The 22,778-nt window shown below is 37.0% G+C and overlaps 1 pseudogene; it reads right to left on the bottom strand.

The window, feature by feature from the left end:
• Window positions 1–638: 638 nt before the first annotated feature.
• On the bottom strand, window positions 639–1,102 carry LOC123839307 (small ribosomal subunit protein uS13-like; annotated as a pseudogene).
• Window positions 1,103–22,778: the final 21,676 nt, after the last annotated feature.

Below are 22,778 nucleotides of genomic sequence, written 5' to 3' on the forward strand. Positions count from 1 at the left end.
GCTGTTGGGGAGTGGCAGCAGCAGCTCCTGGCCAGCCATGAGATCACGAGGGTAAGAAACCGCTACACTGACAACCATTCTGTACCTGTACAGCCATTCTGTTTTCCACTTTTACTACAGTATTCAATAAATAGCATGAGGTATTCAACACTCCGTTTTATTTTATTTTTTAAAAGATTTTATTTGGATGCCTGGGTGGCTCAATCAGTTAAGCGTCTGCCTTCGGCTCAGGTCACGATCCCAGGGTCCTGGGATCGAGCCCCACGTCGGGCTCCCTGCTCCATGGGAAGCCTGCTTCTCCCTCTCCCACTCCCCCTGCTTGTGTTCCCGCTCTCGCTGTCTCTCTTTCTCTGTCAAATAAATAAATAAATAAATAAATAAATAAATAAAAGATGTTATTTGTTTATTTGAGAGAGAGAGAGTACAAGTACGGGGAGAGGGAGAAGCAGACTCCCTGCTGAGCAGGGAGCCCAATGGGGGACTCAATCCTAGGACCTGGGGATCATGACCTGAGCCAAAGGCAGATGCTTACCTGACTGAGCCACCCAGGTGCCCCAACACTCTATTTTATTTTATTTTATTTAAAAAGAATTTTTTTAGGTGTATAAACTATTTATTAACAGACAAAGCCTACAGATTTATTTCTTCTTAGACATACCCACGATGTGGCCACGGCACCCTGTGGTCTTGGTGTGCAGGCGTTGGACACCAAGTCCCCAGAAGTGGTGCAGCCCTCTGTGGGCCCTAATCTTCAGTCACTCCATTTCTTCACGAAATTTGTTGTCTAGACCTTTGGCCAGGACCTGGCTGTACTTTCCATCCTTCACATCCTTCTGTCTGTTCAAAAACCAGTCTGGGATCTTATAGTGGCGAGGATTCTACGTAATGGTGATCACACGTTCTGCCTCATCCTCAGTGAGCTCTTGGCCCTCTGGGTGAGATCAATGTCTGCTTTCCTCAACACCACGTGAGCATATCTTCACCCCACACCCTAATTGCAGTGATGGCAAAGGCTATTTCCTGCCGCCCATCAATATTGGTGTTGAGTACTTGCAAAATGTGCTGGAACTTCTCAGGGATCACTAGAGACATGGTGGCGGCCCCAGCGACAGCGTGTAGACCTCCTGTGGAAGAGCCCAACAGTCTTTTTAAAATAGGTTTTTGCGTTAGGTGATTGGCCCAACTGTAGCTAATGTAAGGGTTCTGAGCACATTTCAGGTAGGCTAGGCTAAGCTGTGATGTTCAGTAGGCTAGGTGTATTAAATGCATTTTTGATTTATGATATTTTTATTTTGTGATGAGTTTATCAGAATATAACCCCATCATAAGTAAAGGAGGAGCTGTACTCATTCTAGTTTGCATTTGCCTCTTACTCTTGGGCAGTGCTCTGTTTCTCCAGTTTTTTCTGATATTCTTTTTTTAAATTGGTTCTGTCAACTTAGGCGTGTCCAGGCTCTACATGTGCAGGGATGGGGAGAACTTCTGTCTTGTTTGAGTTTGGACATCAAAGTGGAGAGACTTGAGACCATTTTCCTTATAGTAAGAGGCAGTATGTCTCTTGGATGCAGACTGCCTGGTGTGACCTGATCCCTTTCCTCACCTGCCATGTGTACACCTTGGGTAAATCACTCAGCTCTCTTGTGCCTTGATTTCCTTGTCAACAAATTGGGTTAAAGAACAGTAATCCATTTCGTAGTGTTGATGTGAGTGTTAAGAGAGTTAATATATGTAAAGAATTTAGAACAGCTCTTTGTGCATAGTGAGCATTAAGTGTTACCTGTTATGATGGTTGACATAAAGAACATTTTATTAATCTCATTGTTTCATTCAAGCAAGTTATTATTACTATAATAAAAGTAATTTAAAAAAATGTTGTGTTCCCAGAACCATAGGTCTCAGACTTTTTGATATAGTGACTTTTCTGCCACTTACTACCCCGCCAACCTGGGTAAGCTACTAAACCTCTCATTGTGTTAGCTTTTCCATTCACAAAAGTGGACATCACAGTAGTGTCCATTTAGAATGTTGTTCGGAGGACCAGTTGAGTGAATATGTTAAACTCCCAGAAGAGGGTATGGTGTACATTATGCATATGTGAACCATCCCCACATCTTTGTCACCACCATTATAAAAGTCCATATGTCTCCTTTCATCTAAATCCTAACTCTTCTGGACCCATTTGAGTACTAAACAGAACTCAGGTATATATATTATGTTTTATTTTCAACCCTGTAAATTTTTGTATTTGTGAAATGCACTAATATAACAGAATATTTTGCTAAAAGTAACTGTGCTTTTTTTTTTTTTTTTACAGTTCGGTGAAGTCAGTGATAAATTTCAAAAATTTTTGGCCAATATCCCTTCTGATTTTCAGGATTGGGTCTCTAAAATGTAATAAAAACCCTTAACTATAGAGAACAAACTGATGGTTACCAGAAGGGAGGTGGGTGGGGGAATGGGTTAAATCGGTCATGGGCATTAAGGAATGCACTTGCGTGATGAGCATGGGGTGATGTATGGAAGTGTTGAGTCACTATATTGTACACTGGAAACTAATATTACACTGTATGTGTAATTACTAACTGGAATTTGAATTAAAACTTTAAAAAATTTAAAAAGAAATGTAAAACAACCAAAACCAAACCAACAAACAAAAAAACCCCTGCCTATTCTAGGGTATAGAGAGAAGGGTTTCAGTGTTTGGAGTAATATGATAATGTTATCCATCTTTCATATATTACACCAAGTCCTTAAAAATGTTGTCTTACTTAATCCTTATAGCAACCTTCTAGGGTAGGTGCTGTTGTTATTCCCATTTATTAATGAATATACTGAATCAGAAAATGATTAAATAAGTTAAATAATTTGCCCAAGATGACACCACTATTAAATGGCTAAAGCACAAAAATTGAATCCAGGAAGTTTGGTTCTCAAACATGGACTCTTAAACAAAATGCTATGATTTGGAGGGAGAAGGATTTTATTTTATTTGTTTTTTAAAATGTTAAATGTTATATATATATGTATATATTTATATATATTAAAAAAATTTTTTTTAAATCTCTCCACCCAACATGGGGCTTGAACTAACAACCCCACGATCAAGAGTATATGTTCTACCAACTGAGCCAGCCAGGCACCCTGGGAGAAGAATTTTTTAATCCTGCTTTGAACGTCTTTGACAATTGCTTTCTCTATGGATTCTTTCTTTTCTTAGGACAATACAATCAGATAGACCTAAAGTAGGGGCAGACACCATGTGATAATTCATAAAGCAAGCAGTTTTCCGGAGGGCCTTTGTGTGTAGAGGAATCCTCACTTTTATTTGTATGTCAGTTAATGTCTGTTTAATCCTTAATACAAATTTTTTTCAAGTATTCACATATTTATACAACTATAAATAAAAACTTATTTATATAGCCAATTAAAATTTCCAAATATTTTAATATAGATTGTAATCATATTTTAAGTCTAACACAGCAAATTTTCTTAAATGTTTTGAAGTCTTTTAAAAATGAACATAAAGCAACACAATGATTACAAATTTTTTCTTTACTTTTATATGCAAACCAGCTTTTTAAATTTTATTCTTTTTTTTTTTTAAGATTTTATTTATTTATTAGAGAGAGAGAGCACACACACAAGTGGGGGTGGGGCTTGGGGGGACGGACAGAGTGAGAGGGAGAAGCAGACTCCCTGCTGGGCTCTATCACCAGGACACTGAGATCATGACCTGAGCCAAAGGCAGGCACTCAACCATCTGACCCACTCAGGCTCCCCACAAACCAGATTTTCAATGATGGATATAATGAATGAAAATTGAGCATTATCATTTTTCTGTTACAGAGAGGGCTGGGTCCATGCAAGCTAGAGAATTTTTCAGCTTCACTCTTTCTCCCTCATCTACTTGAATACTTTTGTCAGAGTAAGAGTTTCACTCATTTAGATTTTCTCAGCTTTAAAAAATAGCTTTCTCTGTTTTATTTCATATATAAATTATCTGTCCACTTAACAAGGTGAACCTAAGTTTGTACTTTCCATGCCTCTCAAAGGTGAATAATATTACCTGAGTTTAGAGATCCATTTAAAAGTAAATTCAATTTACTAACTTACTATTATTGCAGGTAAAGAAGTACCAACTTCCCAAGTATTTGAAAATATAATTCTGCTGGTATTTCACACTTAGAGCTGGTCCCCCCCTTTCTTTTGCTATTATTTTTAATAAGTGCCACAGGAATATTACTACTTTCCTATGGAGACCAGGTGTGCAATCCTCAGAACTGTGGAAGTTTCCACTCCCAGTCACAGGGTCTATTCCTCTTCAGAGTTTATGTGGCTACAGAAACCAGGGCTCTGCAGCTTGACTCAGAAACCAACTGCAATGCTCAATATTACTAAAAACATCTCTCTTAGGTCTCTGAAGAGTCTGCTAATGGAGCCTGTGGTCTCTTAACACAGAACCAAACATCCTTATCAGAAAACCCCAAATATCAAAACTACAAAAACAAGCAGAAACCCCAAATAAGTACTTGATATAAAAATAGGTATATTTTTATAAGGATGTGATGTTAAGAGTTACAGATAGCAGTTTCCCAACCTTGGCACTCTTGATATTTTAGACTGGATAATTCTTTTTTGTAGAAGGTGGTCTTGTACATTGTAGGATATTTAGCAGCATCCTGTGCCTGGCCTCGACCTACTAGATGCAAGTAGCACCCTTCCCACAGTTATCACAGCCAAAAATGTCTCCATCCGAGCATTGCCAAGGGTCACCTGGAGAACAAAATCTCCTTGGTTGAAAACCCCTGGTACATCATATCATAATCCAAATGTATGCTGCTATACAGAAAATCAGACCCAAGTAGAAGCTTTTTAAAAAACTTCTCTTACTTTGATATTGCTGAGTAGAGATGGAGAGTGGAGGATTCTCAATAGTCCTCTTTCCTCTTTCCCTACTTTTGCAATTAACTACCACATCTACTGGCCCTTCACTCTTAATTGCTTTTTTAAAAAAATAGCTTGATTGATTAATGTAGAAAATGACTAGCTTATAAATTTTATAACCTGGATGCTTTCCATTAGATTTGGCTGAATCCTAACTCAAATGGTCTAATAAACATAGTGAATTTATTCGCTCAAAAACTGAAAAGTTCAAAGGTAGATCTACAGAAATAGATCCAGAGACTTCCATTAGGATACTATTAGGATGCAGTCTCTACACCCATTTCTAAGCTCTGCTTTCTCTGTGTTGGTTCTTTCTTAACTCTGTCCATGTGGTAATAAGATGGACACTAACATCTTTAGATGTACACTCTACTAGTTCAACTTCAGTACAAAAGTAATTTCCATTTACTAATAATTTTTTAAAAATCCTAAAATAGAATCTTATTGGCTCTGAGTGGCCTGGGTTGGGTCAGGTGCCCATTCCTGAATCAATCACCGTAGTAAGGGAGCCACAGTGTTCTAATTGCCCAAGTTTAGTTCACAAGCCTAATCCTGGAATGGGGTGGAGTCAGTTTCACTTGCATTGCATGGGCAGATACTACAGGAGGGTTGGCTGTCACTGTGCTAGGACCAAAAGAAGGGGATTAGAGGCTGCAACAGAAAAAAACCTAAGATGTCCATTCTAAGTGTGCTCATTGGGAATGCCAGGAAGAAGATTCTGCCATGTTTTGGTTCATATGTTGGAAAATAAGATGTACAGTTCAAGACTCAGCAATTCATGGAAATTCTCAGATTTTGATATATTGTCTTCTCTTAGCTTTAATTTATAGCATACTTGGAAGTCTCTGTGTATTTTCATTGGCATTTTAACAAATACAATTTGATTCGAAGGGTTTGGTGTTTTATTTTAATGAAAGAAGTTATTTCTCTATGCCATGAAGATATCCATGGCACATTATACTGTTATAAGTGTGAAAGCACCACATAGTTTATTGATAACTTTATGGTAACCTTTATCTGGCTGATAAAGTTGATTTCAATGTTGTTTTACGCTTAACATCTTTGGAGAAAGTAGTTTTCCTACACTTAAAGGGTATGAGAACCAGCGTCAGACATACTCAGAAGAGAACATTTAGATAATTTCATTTTCTGAGATAGTTGGTGATGTTTTATATGCAGCTCTAGGGGAAATAATTGACAATATTTTTGTAAGGAAGAAGGCTTTAATAAATCTGTTTCATTGTGTGAGAAAGTTAATACAACTTAGTAAAAGGCAGTAACATTTAGTACCCAGCTGTATTTGTTTTCACTTTTATATCTACATTATGGGAAATGCATGCTGGCTAAGAAAGATAGAAAAATTTCATACACTCTGTTTCTTCCATTGTATTTTTTCTCTCTTTATCTTGTCTTTCCTTTACAACTCTCTTTTCTCTCCCTTTTTGCACTGTATTATTCTTCTATCCTGTCTTTTACTTTTCCTTTCTTTTCAATCCTTCAATCCTGGTCCCTTTGGGTTAGTTTCTTTAGCTCTCAATAGTTTATTGAACAGCCTACAATGGTTTTACCTAATTTTTATATGGATATGAAATTGCTACAATTAAAAAAATCCTATCACTTAAAAATTTTTAAACTTCTCATCATTTCTCTGTATAAAAAGGTTTTTTACTAGTGAATAAGCCCATGCAGAATTAAACTTTCTATGGTGGATTGTCTTCAAGAGTCTGTTCTCTCCCTTAAAACAATTATTGCTGGATGCAAGGCTGAAGTACTCCGGCATAATAAAAAGCACATAGACATAGGATCTAAAATAATGTTTTATTTTAATTTATTTTAAAACTTATTTTTGTTATAACATTTTAATTTTATATACAGTAAATTTTATGCTTTTGGGTGTCCAGTTCTATGACTTGTGAAACACATGTACAGTCATATAATCACCACAGCCACAGTCAAGATATGTAACATTTTCATCATCTGAAAAAAGATTCTCATGCTGTCTTTTGGGGGTTTTTTTGTTTTGTTTTGTTTTTGTTTTTTTGTTTTTTTCTCATGCTATCTTTTTGTAATCAGCCCTGTCCTGTCCCAACTTCTGGCAACCACTTACATGTTAACTATTCCTATAGTTCTGGCTTTCCCATGATGCCATATATTTGGAATGGCTTGGTATGTAGCTTCTTGAACATGGCTTTTTAAATTTAGCATGATACATTTGAGATACATTTCTGTTGTGTATCAGTAACTCTTTTTAAAAAAATTACTGAGTAATATTCCTTATTATGGATGTATCAGAATTTATCACTCACCAGTTAAAAGATATATGGGTTGTTTCTAGTTTTTGGCAATTATAAGTTAATGCTATAAACATCCAGATACACATTTTTGAGTGAACATGTTTTTATTTTTCTTGAGTAAATATCTAGGAATGGGATTGCTGATTCATATAGTAAGTGTATATTTAGCTTTATAAGAAATTGCAAACTGCTTTCCCAAGTGACAGTACCATTTTGTGTTCCCATCAGTCATGTATGAAAGTTTTAGTTGCTTTGCACCCTCATCAGCATTTAATATTGTTAATGGCTTTAAATTTAATTATGCTATTTTAATTGTCCAGTGATACCCACTGTAGTTTTAAATAATTACTCATTATTTACAATGAATAAAGATGAAAAGCATCTATTTAGGTGCTTATTTTTCATTTGTATATCTATTTTGTTGAAGTGTCCATTGAAATTTCTTTTTTTAACTGAGGTATTAATTTGCTTATTGCTGAGTTTTTGTTGTTGTTGTTTTTAAAGGCATCTTAGTCTTTTTTTTTTTTTTTAAAGATTTTATTTATTTGACAGAGAGAGACACAGCGAGAGAAGGAACACAAGCAGGGGGAGTGAGAGAGGGAGAAGCAGGCTTCCCACGGAGCAGGGAGCCCAATGTGGGGCTCGATCCCAGGACCCTGAGATCATGACCTGAGCCGAACGAAGGCAGATGCTTAACCGACTGAGCCACCCAGGCGCCCCTGCTTATTGCTGAGTTTTGAGAGTTCTTTATCTATTCTAGATACAAGTCCTTTATCAGTAATGTGATTTGTAAATATTTTCTCCAAGTCTGTGGCTTCTTTTTTTTTTTAATTTAATTTATTTTTTATTTTTAAGAAAGATTTATTTTTCTTTCTTTTATTAACATATAATATATTATTTGTTTCAGAGGTACAGATCTGTGATTCATCAGTCTTACACAGTGCTCACCATAGCACATAACCTCCCCAATGTCCATCACCCAGCCACCCTTTCCCTCCCACGCCCCCCTCCACTCCAGCATCAAGTCTGTGGCTTCTAATTTCATTCTCTTAACAGTATCTTTCAGAGGCCAAAATATTTTAAACTCAATGAAATCCAGTTCATCAACTTAAAAAATATTTTTTTTATGGCTTGTGCTTTTGCTGTTATATCTAGGAAATCTTTGCTTAACTTGAGGTCACAAAGATTTTCTCTTGTATTTTAAAATTTGTGTACTTTTGTGTTTTATATTTAGGTCTAATTTGAACTAGTTTTTGTTTTAAGTATATGTTATGTATTGAGGTTCTTTTTTTTTTTTTTTTTTTTTTGCATATGGATGTCCAATTTTTCCACTACCACTTGTTGGAACTGCTGTTCTTGCTCCATTAAATTTCCATTATACCTTTGTAAAAAGTTATTGTCTGTATTTTTGTTGGCCTACTGTAGGCTCCCTCTTCTCTTCCATTGATATATATGTCTATTTTTCATCAATACCACACAATTTTCATTAGTGTAGCTTTACATTAGATCTTTAAATCAGGTAGTATGAATCCCTAATTTTTTTTTTGCAAAATTGTTTGACTATTATAGTTCCCTTGTCTTTCCATATACATTTTAGAATCATTTTATTTCTATTTATACAAAATGCTCCTGGGATTTTTTGGGGGGATTACTTTAAATTTGTAGATAAATTTTGGGGGAATTAGCAATTTAGCAATATTGATCCTTATAATCTATGGACATAGTATATCTCTCCATTTATTGAGGTCTTTTTAAATTTCTTTCACCATTATTTAATATTTTTCAGCATACTGATCCTGCACATATCTCCTTAGGTTTATATTTACTTCATTTATTTTTTGGTTTTATTTTAAATGGTACTTTTTCCTCTCAAATTTGATTTATAATTGTCTATTGCTTGTATATAGAGATATAATTATTTTTTATATATTGATCTTTTATCACCTTGCTACATTCATTTATTAATTCTAGGAGCTTTTTTGTACTTTCCTTTGGATTTTCAATATAGATAGTGATGTGGGAAACAAAGGTAGAAGAAAAATTATTAAATTTCTTTACTATCTACAGCCCATTGACAAGTCCTTGAAACAGGCAGAGTGGCATTCCTCTAGGGACTCAACTGCCTTGTTTTAATACTTTCCTAAGGGCAACAGGCAATCTTAGCCCAACCCCGAGGGTCCTGTAAGTCTACTTTAACATATAAAAATTCCTTTAGAAATTTCCTTTATCTCTAAACCCCCCAAGATACGTGTTGGCAATCATCCCCCAAGCATATGGCCCACTGATATACATCTGAAGGATCTCATGACTCAGGTTTTATTAGACGGTAATAAATGACCTTTTCCTAACAATAGCTAGTCCCCTCAGGGTCCTGGAAATCTTGTTTCCAAAAGTCCTTAGAGACTTACACTATCCCTAACCCCCCTTCCAATTTATAGGTATATAATCACCACCCCTTATGACCCCATTGCAGCTCTTTCTGCCCATGGGTCCTGTCCCCGTACTTTAAAAAAATCACCTTTTTTGGGGCACCTGGGTGGCTCAGTCGTTAAGTGTCTGCCTTCGGCTCAGGTCATGATCCTAAGGTCCTGGGCTCTAGCCCCACATCAGGTTCCCTGCTCAGCGGGAAGCCTGCTTCTCCCTCTCCCACTCCCCCTACTTGTGTTCCTGCTCTGGCTATCTCTCTCTCTCAAATAAATAAATCAAATCTTAAAAAATATATAAAAAAAAAATTAAAAAATCACCTTTTTGTGCCAAAGACGTCTCAAGAATTCTTTCTTGGCCTTCGGCTTTGAACCCTAATGTCTTTCCTACATCAAATAGTACATGTCATTTGGAAATAGAGACAGTTTTATTTGTTCCTTTTCAATCTGTAGGCTACTTACTCCTTTCTTCCTTTATTATACTAGCTAGGACTTCCAGTATGATACTGAGTGTGAGGGGTGGAAGCAGACACTCTTGCTTCATTATTTTTTTTTAAAGATTTTTTTAATTTATTTGAGAGAGAGAGAGAGAGAGCATGAGAGGGGAGAGGGTCAGAGGGAGAAGCAGACTCCCTGCTGAGCCGGGAGCCCGATGCAGGACTCCATCCCGGGACTCTGGGACCATGCCCTGAGCCGAAGGCAGTTGCCCAACCAACTGAGCCACCTAGGTGCCCCTCTTGCTTCATTATTGATCGTAGTAGGAAGTTTTCAGTCTTTTATTAGTATGTCTTAGGTAGGATATAGGGTCTGGGAAGTATTTTTGTAGATTTCATTATCATGAGAAAAGCATTCAGTCTTTCATCTTATTTCTAATTTGCTAAAGATTTGTATCATGAATAGCTATTGAATTTTGTAAATTGCTTTTTTTTGGCATCTACTGAGATGACTATCTAGTTTTTCTTCTGTTAATATTGTGCAGTACATTAATTGATTCTACATTGAAACAGCCTGGAATTACTAGGAAAATACCCACTTGGTCATGATTACTGTCTAACATGTTACAGATTCTTTTTGCTAATATTTTGTTGAAAAAAATTATCATATTCATGAAGGATAGTTTTCCATAGTTTTTATTTCTTGTAATGTCTGTGTCTGGTATTGGTATTAGAGTAATGCTGGTCTCACAAAATAAGTTGAGAAGTGTGCCTTTCTATTCTATTTTCTTAAAGAGATTATGTAGAATTGATATTATTTCTTCTTTGAATGTTGGTAGGGCATGGGGTTTTTATTTTATCTGTTTCTTCTTAAGTGAATTTTGGTAAGTCCTTCAAAGAATTATTCAGATTCATTTGAAGAATTATTCTATTTTATCCACATTTTCGTATTATAGGCATAGAGAAATAGGTAGCATTCTCTTATTACTTTTTCAAAGTCTATGTGGTCTGTAGTGATACTCCTTCTTTCTTTCTGATATTAGTAATGTGTGTCTTCTCTCCTTTTATCCTGATCAATCTAGTGAGAGTTTTATCAATTTTATTAATTTATTCAAATAATTGGCTTTTGGTTTCATTTAGTTTTACCATTTAAAAAATTTCAATGTCATTGATTTTGCTCTTATTTTTGTTACTTCCTTCCTTCAACTTGCTTTGGTTTCAATTTGTTCTTCGTTTTCTTGTTTCTTAAGGTGGAATCTTTTTTTTTTTTTAATTCTATTTAGTTAACATATAGCATATTACTAGTTTCAGGGGTAGAATTTAGTGATTCATCAGTTGCATATAACACCAAGTGTTCATTACATCAAGTGCCCTCCTTAATGCCCATCACCCAATTACCCCATCCCCCCCATCCACCTCCCTTTCCACAACCCTCAGTTTGTTCTCTATAGTGAAGAGAATCTCTTTAGGCAGAATCTTAAATGATTGATTGAGACCTTTTTTCTTTTCTAATACAATCTTTTAACGGTCTAGATCGATCAATCGATCTATCTATCTATCTATCTATCTATCTATCTATCTATCTATCTCTCCATCCATCCATCTCCCATAATCACTGATTTAGTTTCCTGCTACAAATTTTGATATATTACATTTTAATTTTTATTCAGTTTAAATGAGTTTCTAACTTCCCCGCAATTTTCTGTTTGTCCCATGTGATATTTAGAAGCAAGTTGTTTAATTTTCACTTAGTTGGCTATCTTCCATTTATCTTTCTATTATTGACTTGTAATTTAATTCTGTTATGGTCGAGAAATAATTTGTATAATATAACTTCTTGCAAGTATGTTAAGGTTTGTTTTATGGTCAAATATATGGTTTGTCTTGGTGAGTGTTCATGTAAACTTGAAACAAATGTGTACTCTACTTTTGTTGGATAGAATATTCTATATTCTGTAAACATCCATAAATGTCCACTAGGTCAAGTTTGTTCATAGTGTTGCTCAAATCTGTATCCTTGTTTGGCTGTCTTCTTGTTCTGTCAATTACTAAAAGAAGACTCTTTAAGTCTCCAGGTATAATTTTGGATTTATTTATTTCTCTAAGTTGTATTAGTGTTTGATCCATAGATTTCGAAATTCTACTATTAGGTGAACACAAATTTAGGATTCTTGTGTATTTTTGGAGAGCTAATCTTTTATAATTATGTAATGCCCCTCTTTATCCACACTTATCTTCTTTAATATGAAATATCCTTTGTCCCATATTAATATAATAACTCCAGTTTTCTGTTGATTAATAATTGCATGGTATATTTTTTCCCTCCTCTACTTTTTTTTTTTTTTAAAGATTTTATTTATTTATTTGACAGAGAGAGAGACAGCGAGAGAGGGAACACAAGCAGGGGGAGTGGGAGAGGGAGAAGCAGGCTTCCCGCCGAGCAGGGAGCCTGATGTGGGGCTCGATCCCAGGACCCTGGGATCATGACCTGAGCCAAAGGCAGACGCTTAACCACTGAGCCATCCAGGTGCCCGTCCCTCCTCTACTTTTAACATATCTATACCATTGTAGTTAAAGTGAATTCCTTGTAGACAGCCAATAGTTGGGTCTCATTTTTTTAAATCCAATTTGAAATTCTTTGTCTTTTAATTAATATACATAGATTATTTATATTTTATACAAATATTAATCTGTGGTTCAATCTGTCATTTTATTATTTTTTCCATCTGTTTCTCATTTTCTGTGTTCTTTTGGGTTGTTTGATTTTTTAAATATTCCATTCATTTCATATTATTGGTTTATTGGATATATATTGCGTGTGTGCAGGTGTGCACATGCTGTAGGGATTACAATATACTAACCTAACCTTTCACAGTCTACTTAGAGTTAATATTTTGCCACTTCAAACAAAATTTAGAAATCTTTTCTTTATCCTTTCTTTTATGTTATGCTTGTCATGTTTTAAACATAAATAACTGAAAACCCACATCAGAAAATGTTATAATTTTTGCTTTCAATGACTATACATATTTAAGGAACTTAGAAGAAAATAATTAAAAAATGTTTATCTAAATACATACCCATTTTTGTTGTTCTTCCTTTATTCTTGAAGTTCCAATATTTCCCTGTTATCATTTTCTTTCAGCCAGAAGAACTCCTTTTACCACTTATTTTAGAGAAAATCTGTGGGCAACAAATTTGCTTAGTTTTCTTTCATTTGAGAGTATATGGATTTTTGTCATCATTCCTGAAGGTTATTTTCACTGGACATAGAATTGTGGGTTGATAGTACTTTTCTTTCTGATGTTGTTTCACTGTTTTCTGGCTTCCCTTGTTTCTGATGAGAAATCTGCAGTCACTCAAATTGCTGTTCTTCTATATGCAGTGTGACTTTTATGGCTCCTTTCAAAGCTTTTCTTAATTTTTGGTCTTCAGCAATTTTATTGTAATGTGTTTGGGTTTGATTTTCTTTGAATTTATCTGAGGGTTGTTCTCTGAGCTACTTAAATACATAGATTTAGGCCTTTCTTCAAATTTGGGAAATTTTCAGTGTAATTTCTTTAGATATTTTTTCTTTACTAGTTGTTTCTCATTTTCCTCTGTGGTGACAATGGTATGACTATTAGACCATTTAATATTGTCTCACAAGTCCCTAAGGCTCTGTTAATTTATTTTCTATTTCTTCCCTCTGTTCTTCAGCTTGGATAATCTCCCTTAATCTATTGTCTATACCCTTCCCAGTTTCATCTCCATTCTGCTATTGAGCCCAAGCACTGATTTTTTTATTCCCAATATTGTATTTTTTGGTTCTAAAATTTTTATTTGATTTGTTTTTATAGTTTCTATTTCTGTGCTGAAAATTTCTATCTTTCCATTCATTTCAAGAGTTTTCACCTTTGCTTCAGAGCATAGTCATAACATTAAAGTATTTTTCTGATAGTTTGGATATCAGAGTCATCTAAGGGTTGTCCTCTCTTGATTGTTTTTCCTCTCAATAATTAGGTACATTTTCCTGGATTTTGATATTTTGAGTAATTTTAGATTGTATCCTGGACATTTTGAGTAGAATGACATGAACAGAGTTCTGTTAAAATTCTCTGAAGAAAGTTGATTTGTTTTGTTTTAAAAGATAATTAGGTTGCAAGACAAGATGGAGTAGACAAACTTTTCCTTAGGCTTTCTAATAAGTACAGCTAAAAATCCTGGACAGAATATATAAAGGAAACATAGAAGACTTTGGAAGGTAGAGAGAAGGCAGAAAGATTAGGGACATGGGACATGTGGAAAATCTGGCAGAGTTTCTCTTTGTTGATTTTGTTGTTGTTGATGATTTGTATGCGGGGACTAGATGCTAAAGAGCAACCCAGAAACATTAATGGGCGTAAACCAAAAAAGGCCCCAGGGAAAACTGCCTCTCTCTAGCTAAAGGAACAGAAAAGTGGCAGATTAGCAAGAAAGATATCTTTTACATGCTAACCACCCTAATGCAACCATTACAACCCAGAATAAATAGTGGTTATATCTTCTTCAGCAAAGGCTGAGTGAAGAGGCTAGACTTTCCCTTCATCTAGCTGTGATGATACCCCTCCCCCAAACTCTGCTTGAGGTGCAGTAGAAAATACCTGGGGAGCCTGGATTTCCATCCCCACCTGGGAGTAGTGGGAAAGTATCCCTTCTCACCCACCAGCATGGTGTCAGAAAAGGTCTGCTAAATCAGAGGATTGATTTATTGATTTTTATTTTTTTTAAGATTTTATTTTATTTATTTGACAGCGAGAGACACAGCAAGAGCAGGAACACAAGCAGGGGGAGTGGGAGAGGGAGAAGCAGGCTTCCTGCCGAGCAGGGAGCCTGATGTGGGGCTCAATCCCAGGACCCTGAGATCATGACCCAAGCTGAAGGCAGACGCTTAACCACTGAGCCCCCCAGGCGCCCCTGCTAAATCAGAGGATTTAGATAAGAGTCTCATAACAATATTCAAAATGTCCAGAGTACTATCAAAATCGCTCATTCTTCTAAGAATCAGGAAAATCTTAACTTGAATAAGAAAAGACCATCAGTGCCGATACTGAGATGATACAGATGTTGGGATTATCTGACAAGGAATTTATTATTTATTTATTTAAAATGGTTTTCTTTTTTTTCTTTTAAGATTTATTTATTTTAGAGCAAGAGAAAGTGTGAGTGAGCAAGAGAGGGAGGGGCAGAAGGAGAGGGAGAGAATCCTCAAGCAGACTCCCTGCTGAGCCCAGAGCCCCACACAGGGCTCAATCCTAGGGTCCGGGGATCATGACCTGAGCCAAAATCAAGAGCCAGCTGCTTACCCATCTAAGCCACCCAGGTGCCCCTCTGACAAGGAATTCAGAGCAGCCATCATAAAAAGCCTTCAACAAACAATTACAAACATATTTGAAATAAATGAAAAAATAGAAAGTCTCAGAGAAAATAGATAATATAAATAAAAGCCTATTTTTCTGGTCCTCTGGCAAGAAAAAGAGGATTTCTCTTTGAGTTTTTGTTAGCTGTGCCTACTGTGCAGTGGGCTACCCTTGGGTTAAAGCTGCGTGATAAAGGAGGGAAAAAAAATCAGAAAACTCACTACATTACTGGTCATCACAGTTTTATTTTCCTAATCTGCCTGCTATGATTTAATTTTCAGAGCTTTCAGGTGGTTGCTTTTTGTATCATCCAGATACAACATCCAGAGTTGTAATTACATAATAGTAGATTTACTCCATCTTGGCCAGCATGGGAATCTAACAACATTTTGAAGTTAGGGTGGTTGCCGACCCACCCTGGGTTCAAAGTAGTGAAAGGAAAATGCCTGAAGAAGGAGAAACAAAATGAGGAATTAACGGCCAGAAATACAACCCCCTGGTTATAACAAACTGCTTTAGTAAAAGTTAAATCACTGATGGGGCCAGGGAAAAATAAAGTGAGACAACATAAAGTTAAAGCAGGTATTTGGAAACAAAAGAAAAATGTGCCCACTTTGCACATTGCTGGGTTGCACAGTATTGCTAGCTAGAAGGAAGAAAAACTACTTTAGCACAGGTGAGCACCTTGCCTAAAGGGTTTTGTTAAATTCACTCTATTTACTACAACATGAATGAATTTATTTATTTTTTTTAAAGATTTTATTTATTTATTTGACAGAGAGAGACACAGCGAGAGAGGGAACACAAGCAGGGGGAGTCGGAGAGGGAGAAGCAGGCTTCCCGCGGAGCAGGGAGCCCTATGCGGGGCTCGATCCCAGGACCCTGGGATCATGACCCGAGCTGAAGGCAGTCGCTTAACCAACTGAGCCACCCAGGCGCCCAACATGAATGAATTTAAACTGACAACAAAATTAATAAAAAAAACCCAAATGCAAAATTTTGCAGTGGCATTCTCTATACCCAAGTGCACAAGTGGAATAATTGTGTTTATGAATGGAGGGCTTTGCCATTGCTGGCAATTCTATTTTTTGCTTGATTTTAATTGGTCATATTGATTAGGAATTTTTAGATTTGCCTAAACCCTCCTCTGTCTCTGGCCTGTGGAAAAAAAGTGGGTGACTCATGGAAACTAGCTGCTGCTTATTGTGCTTAAAGTAAGTAGTTCTGATAACTCCCAGCATGTCAGACATGGGGAAAGCTGTTTAGGAAATCCAATAGGCTAAGATGACTGGGATGCTGTGGTTGTCTTGGTTAATTCTTTTCCCTCCAATCTTAGAAGCAAGTCAGGCAAAATTTCCTCTTTCATGAGAATGACTGATATACATTCACCATCCTTTCCTAAGGATAGCTGAACTCTCCTGTATATTTTGACAACCTGGCAAGGTGAGGTTTAGTCTCAATCACAGTCAAATGCAAGTTAATATATGCATTAATGATAGCATGAAAGTCTCCCTCTCAGAGGAGGAAGTCCAGAAAGATTTGAGAATAACACTGGTACATTGACTAGTTGAAGATGGTTAATCTGTCTGGGCTAAGATACAAGGCTGAATTCAATTAGTTAAACATTTGAGAATGACTTGGGTTGGAGGCCACAGGATACAGTCCACACAAGGCAGGGATTACACTGATATATTTGCCAGGCCCTGCTAATAAGAAAGAGACACAATACTTTGTGGGGCATTTGGCTGTGGGGAATACCATACACTGTTCCTGGGCATCTTGTTAACCCTAATATATTGAGTGGCAAGAAAAAGAAATCTGAATTTGAATGAGATCTAAAACAAACAAAAAAATTAGGCTTTGAGAAACTTGCAGAGGGCTATAGCCCCAAACAGTATCATTTGGGTTGGTCTAATGCACAGATTGCTTTGGAGGCTTTTACTGTCTAGACACATGTAGACTGGAGTCTCTTGCAGAAGTCTTTAACACTATCCTTTCCTCCCCAAACAGCGACTTCTGGAATATTGGATTTATAGTTACATGATGCCAAGAAGAGATATGGCCCTTTTGAGAAACAATTACTGGCTTCTTACTGGGATTTAGTGGATGTTGCTCCCACTAATCAGGGATTTAAAATGATTCTCAGATCCAAAATACCTTTCTGTCTTGGGTAATGTCAAATTCTACTTCCCATAAGGAAGGAGCATTTCAGAAGAGCTCAGTGTTAAAGTGGAAATGGTATATGGATATAGGAGTACCCCACCATATACCCATCCATATACCATATAGTCTCCACTGGCCGTGGCCCTGGGGATTATAGTGTATCCATAACTATATTGCCTCCCTGCCCTTAGAACTAACAACAGGAGCTTCCGAAAGTGGCAGCTCTTAGTGCTGAATGGTTTGAATCATAGGTTTTTCTCCTTGGTTTTTTCTTTCTTGCCCTTTTTTTTTTTTTTTTAGATTTTTATTTAAATTCAAGTTAGTTAATATATAGTATATTATTAGTTTCAGGGGTAGAATTTAGTGATTCTTCAGTCACATATAATACCCAGTGCTTATTACATCAAGTGCCCTTCTTAATGCCCATCACCCAATTACCCCATCCTCCCACCCACCTCCCCTCCAGCAACCCTCCCCTCAGTTTGTTCTCTGTAGTTAAGAGTTTCTTACAGTTTGCCTCTCTCTCTCTTTATCTTATTTTATTTTTCCTTCCCTTCCCCTTATGTTCATCAGTTTTGTTTCTTAAATTCCACATATGAGTGAAATCATACGGTATTTGTCTTTCTCTGATTGATTTATTTCTCTTAGCAAGATACCCTCTAGTTCCATCCATGTCATTGCAAATGGCAAGATTTCATTCTTTTTGATGGCTGAGTAATATACCATTGTGTTTATGTGTGTGTGTGTGTGTGTGTGTGTGTGTGTGTGTATAACATACACCACATCTTCCTTACCCATTCATCAGTCGGTTGACATCTGGGCTCTTTCCATATTTTGGCTATTGTGGACAAGGTTTCTCTCCTTGTTAAAGCAAAGTGAATTTCCTGGTTTACTAATAAAAGTTCCCCAATTGCCCAAATATAGAATGAAATACAATCTAGAAGTTTGCCGCATTTGATCACTGGCTCATAAAACCTTGGCTGAAGAAGCAAGGGTAAGTTTGAACAATGGGTCAAAATTGAGGGTGGTGTATGCATAGTACTGCAAGAACTTGACCTTGCCAAGGTCTTGATGTATAGTCACGCAGTGCTTTATGGGGAATGCAATTATGGAAATACCTGTAGGAATTCCAGTGGTGAATTGAAGTGGGCTATGGAGATGCCAACCAGAAAGGCCCAGCTGATGGTTCAGAAGGGGACCAGAATGTAGAGGTTGTCCTTACCCTGCCCCTGTCCTTGTCCTGTAACCACCTAGTAACTTGAACTGAGCAGCATGAAGATGCTCACGTTATGAAATATTGGGTGGAAAAAATGACAAATTCCTTTGCCTCCTGTTGAAGCTTCTAATAAGGTAGAAGACTGTATAAATGTCAATAAGAAAAGAACTACCTGAAGATGGCTTTGGGTAAGAGTCTCTGAAGACCCAGCATTTAGCTGGCAAGTGAATATATAGAACTCTTACTAGTAGTTGCAGCTGGTTTCAGATGGGTCCTGCTTGGAGTAGACATGTAATCTACTTTGGTCGGTGCTTACCCAGTGACCTAAGCAGTGGCTGAGAATACCGTTTATGGTATGGAGTAGCAAGTTATACATTAATCGGTTCCCTAGATTTCACTGGATCAAGGCGTGCATTTATTGGCTGGCAATGTACAAAAATGAACTATAGAGAGTAATAATGAATGGACAGATATCATTGACTATACACAAAGTTTGCTTGAGAACTGGGATGAGCAATTAAAACATCTATTAGTAACCTGGGGGATGATAAGGCAGGAAAGATGTCCGACTCACTTTGGTGAATATATCTTTCATCTGACTACATGGGTAGTAAAGGGGAGACACTTTTGGACAGGTTTCTGGAATGTGGGATGGAAACAAAAGGAGTGGGGCTTGATGCAATCACAACAATCCTGCATTCTTCCTCTCACAAAATGTTTCTTTGTTTTTCTGTATCCATATTTGCTGTCTCTGGGACTGCCCTTGTGTGTCTGGAAGAAAGAGATAGTATTCAGAACACTATTTTAATTTCTCTGAATTTGGCTCAGTGCTATCTCACCGGTTAGTGGTAGATATAGTTTCATCATCCTTAACCTTTCTTACCCTAGTCCTGTTTCCTGGGCAAACTCTGTCAAGGCTGTGCCTACTGCTTATGCCGTGGTTGGGCAGAGACTCCCACCCAGGAAGGCTGAAACAAGGTAATAAATGGAAACTGTGGGAAAGAAGTATGTAACTGGGTAATGATGCTAGGAAAGGGCATCATCACATCTTGAGAGAACATCTTAGAACCAGGAGAATCATACTTTTCAGATGTGGTGTTGAATCATAGCCAATGCTAGGAAAAGCCCCCAGATTTGTTTTCTCCTGACAAGGAGAACTGGATTAAAGCCATACTACAAGTTGCACCCAAAGAATGTACTTGGGAAATTTAGAGAAAAGATACTAATCAGCATCTCATGATGACTCATTTGAATAAGAGCAGTTTGCAATTGCCATTATGGGTATGTTATGTTGGTTGTGTTTATTGTACTGGTTCTTTTGCAGTTTCTAGAGAAGACCTATCCTTGAACTGGAGCGTATGTTGCAGATTTGGCATCTGTAGCTGATTTGGTACCTTGTTCAGCTGAGTTGACAGCGTGTTAAGGCAGTTGGGCATAATGGGAGATAATTTGAGGCATCACTGCCTTCCTTGCGTGTCAGGGTCTACTTTGCTCTTTTTACAATATCAGATGTGAACACAAATACAGTGCTATACAAGTTTGTTTTGATGGAATCAGGATGGTGCTCCAAAAGGTGAATATTGGCTTAATGAGATTATCAGGTATCACTGATAGTTCATTCCTGGAATTTCAAGAAGAAAAATGGCACACAGTGGCAACATTTGTTGTGCCTTAAATAATATTGGTCAAGATGTATTAAGAGGGACTTGTGGGTTTTGGGAGGTGGACTTGACATGTGAAGACAAGTGGAGATAGCTCTTGTGGAGGCTTATCATCAGGATAGGAAAGAGCTGTTAAGTTGGACAAGGGTAAGTAGTGGGACCACTGCAGTCTTGACAGTTGATCTGAAAAGATGATGAAGCAATATGAGAATGGGCTTATATAGTACTAAACTGATGGAGGATCAGGCTTGCTGACATCTCTGTGGGAAGGCATGAACCTTGACACATTGCTTGCAATAGAATCTGATATACTTAAAAGGGCAGTGCCCATGAGTAATGGAGGCTCAGTCTGGAAGAATCCATTTGTGGGAAAACTATGGCCAGCCTGAACTGGCAAGATGTCATTAGGAAGTGTGATCTTTATTTTGGTTCCATCACACCCACAGTGCCACCAATTAAAAAAAGTATTTATATTTCCTGTAATTGGTTGGGTTTTGACAAATTAAGGATCATTGCTTACCATGCAGAACAGCCTAAATCTTCTGAATCAGAATCTGCATTTTAAGAGACTCCCCCCCACCGCTGGTGAATCACAAGAACGTCAAAATTTGAGAAACACTGAAATAGGCTTTCTCTTTCCTACTCATATTGTAGGATTGTCTCTATTTTTTCAGTAGATCTGGAAGAATCACTAGGAACTTAACCAGTTTTGATATTTTCAAATATATTATCTTGCATAAGAGAGATTTTTCAAATGCCATATATTTACCCAGAACTGCTAGGCTAAGTTTTTGTTGCTCCATTTGCACCCAAACATTTCTATCAGTAGGTGGTATGGTGTTTGTTTTAGTAAGTATAATAGGAGTTACATCTAAATCCCCATTCTGGCTTCTTTGACCTTATCTCATTGGTATTTTACAACTTTGTATGAGAGTTTTCCTGCAAAACAGAACCAGTAGTGTGGGTACATACATGCACGCATACACATTTATTATAGGGGAATTGGCTCATGTCATTATGGAAGCTGAGAAGTCTACTATCTGCAGACTGGGGAGTTGGGAAAGCCAGTGGTGTAATTCCAGTCTGAGCCTGAAGTCTTGAGAATGAAGGGAGCTGATGGTGTAAATTTCAGTCCAAGGGCAGGAGACCAATGTTTCAGTTTAAGCAGGCATGCAGGAAGAAAAGGGGCAAATTTCTTCTTCCTCTGCTTTTTGTTCCGTTCAGGCCCCAGGTGGATTGTGAGATACCTACCCACATAGGGGAGGGTTATCTACTGAGTCCACCAACTGAAATGATAATCTCATCCTGAAACACCATCACAGACACACCCACAAATAATATTTAATCTGGGCACTCTGTGGTGCAGTCAAGCTGACAAATGAAATTAACCATTATGCAACTAAAGAAAATTTTTTTTGTTTCTTGTCCTTACTATTCTAGCACTCTGATTACAAGTCTAGGTGGTATGTATATAATTGTAGAATTCTATGACTGGAAAGACCTTCAAAATTCTCAAGCATAATTCTTTGATTTTAGAAGAAACATGTGGCCCAGAAAGATTAGGTGACTTTGTGATCACTGTGGATAGAATTTGGTATGGTGTCCATAATGACATTTGGAAAGAAATGAATATATTATGCCAGATGAAGTGGGTATTTAGTCTCCACCAGGTCTCATAAAATAGATTAGTTTACAAAGTGCACAAAGAGTTTATTTAAACATGACCCTGTTCAGAATTTGTTTGAACATGATCCTGCTTCTGTATATCCTTACTGACAAGAACAAAGATATTTGGGTATGGAAGAGCAGGGAATTTCTTTGCTTTAAACTGTGAATTTGGGAATACAGACTTGTCTTGATAATTCTTTTTTTTCATGTTCCATGGGCACTTTGTATAATGTAAAAGTCTATTTCATGGTACACTAGTAGGAATCATGGGTAGGCATAATCACTGAATCCAGCTTTATCTCTACTAACACACAAAAGACTGGCCAGTGCTAAAAAAGATGAAGACTGTAAACATGTGTGAACAGGGACTGTCTTGTTTCATAGTTTTATTTTTATACCCACCATAGTGGTTTGGCTGTAAAAATGGCCTTTTATTTGTATTTGATTGGTGCCTGCTCTTAAGTAGTTTAAAATCTAATGAGAAGGCAAATCACGTAAATCTAATAGGCAGATAAGAAAAAAGGTGAAAATTCAAGCCAGCTTGCAGTAGTTCTTGGGGCAATGCTAAAAGAAGTTTGTAGATACTGGCATAAAATC

The sequence above is a fragment of the Mirounga angustirostris genome, unplaced genomic scaffold, assembly GCF_029215605.1.
Source record: "Mirounga angustirostris isolate CCGP_5_RB_7025 unplaced genomic scaffold, mMirAng1.0.hap1 SCAF_5, whole genome shotgun sequence".
Lineage (NCBI taxonomy): Eukaryota > Metazoa > Chordata > Mammalia > Carnivora > Phocidae > Mirounga > Mirounga angustirostris.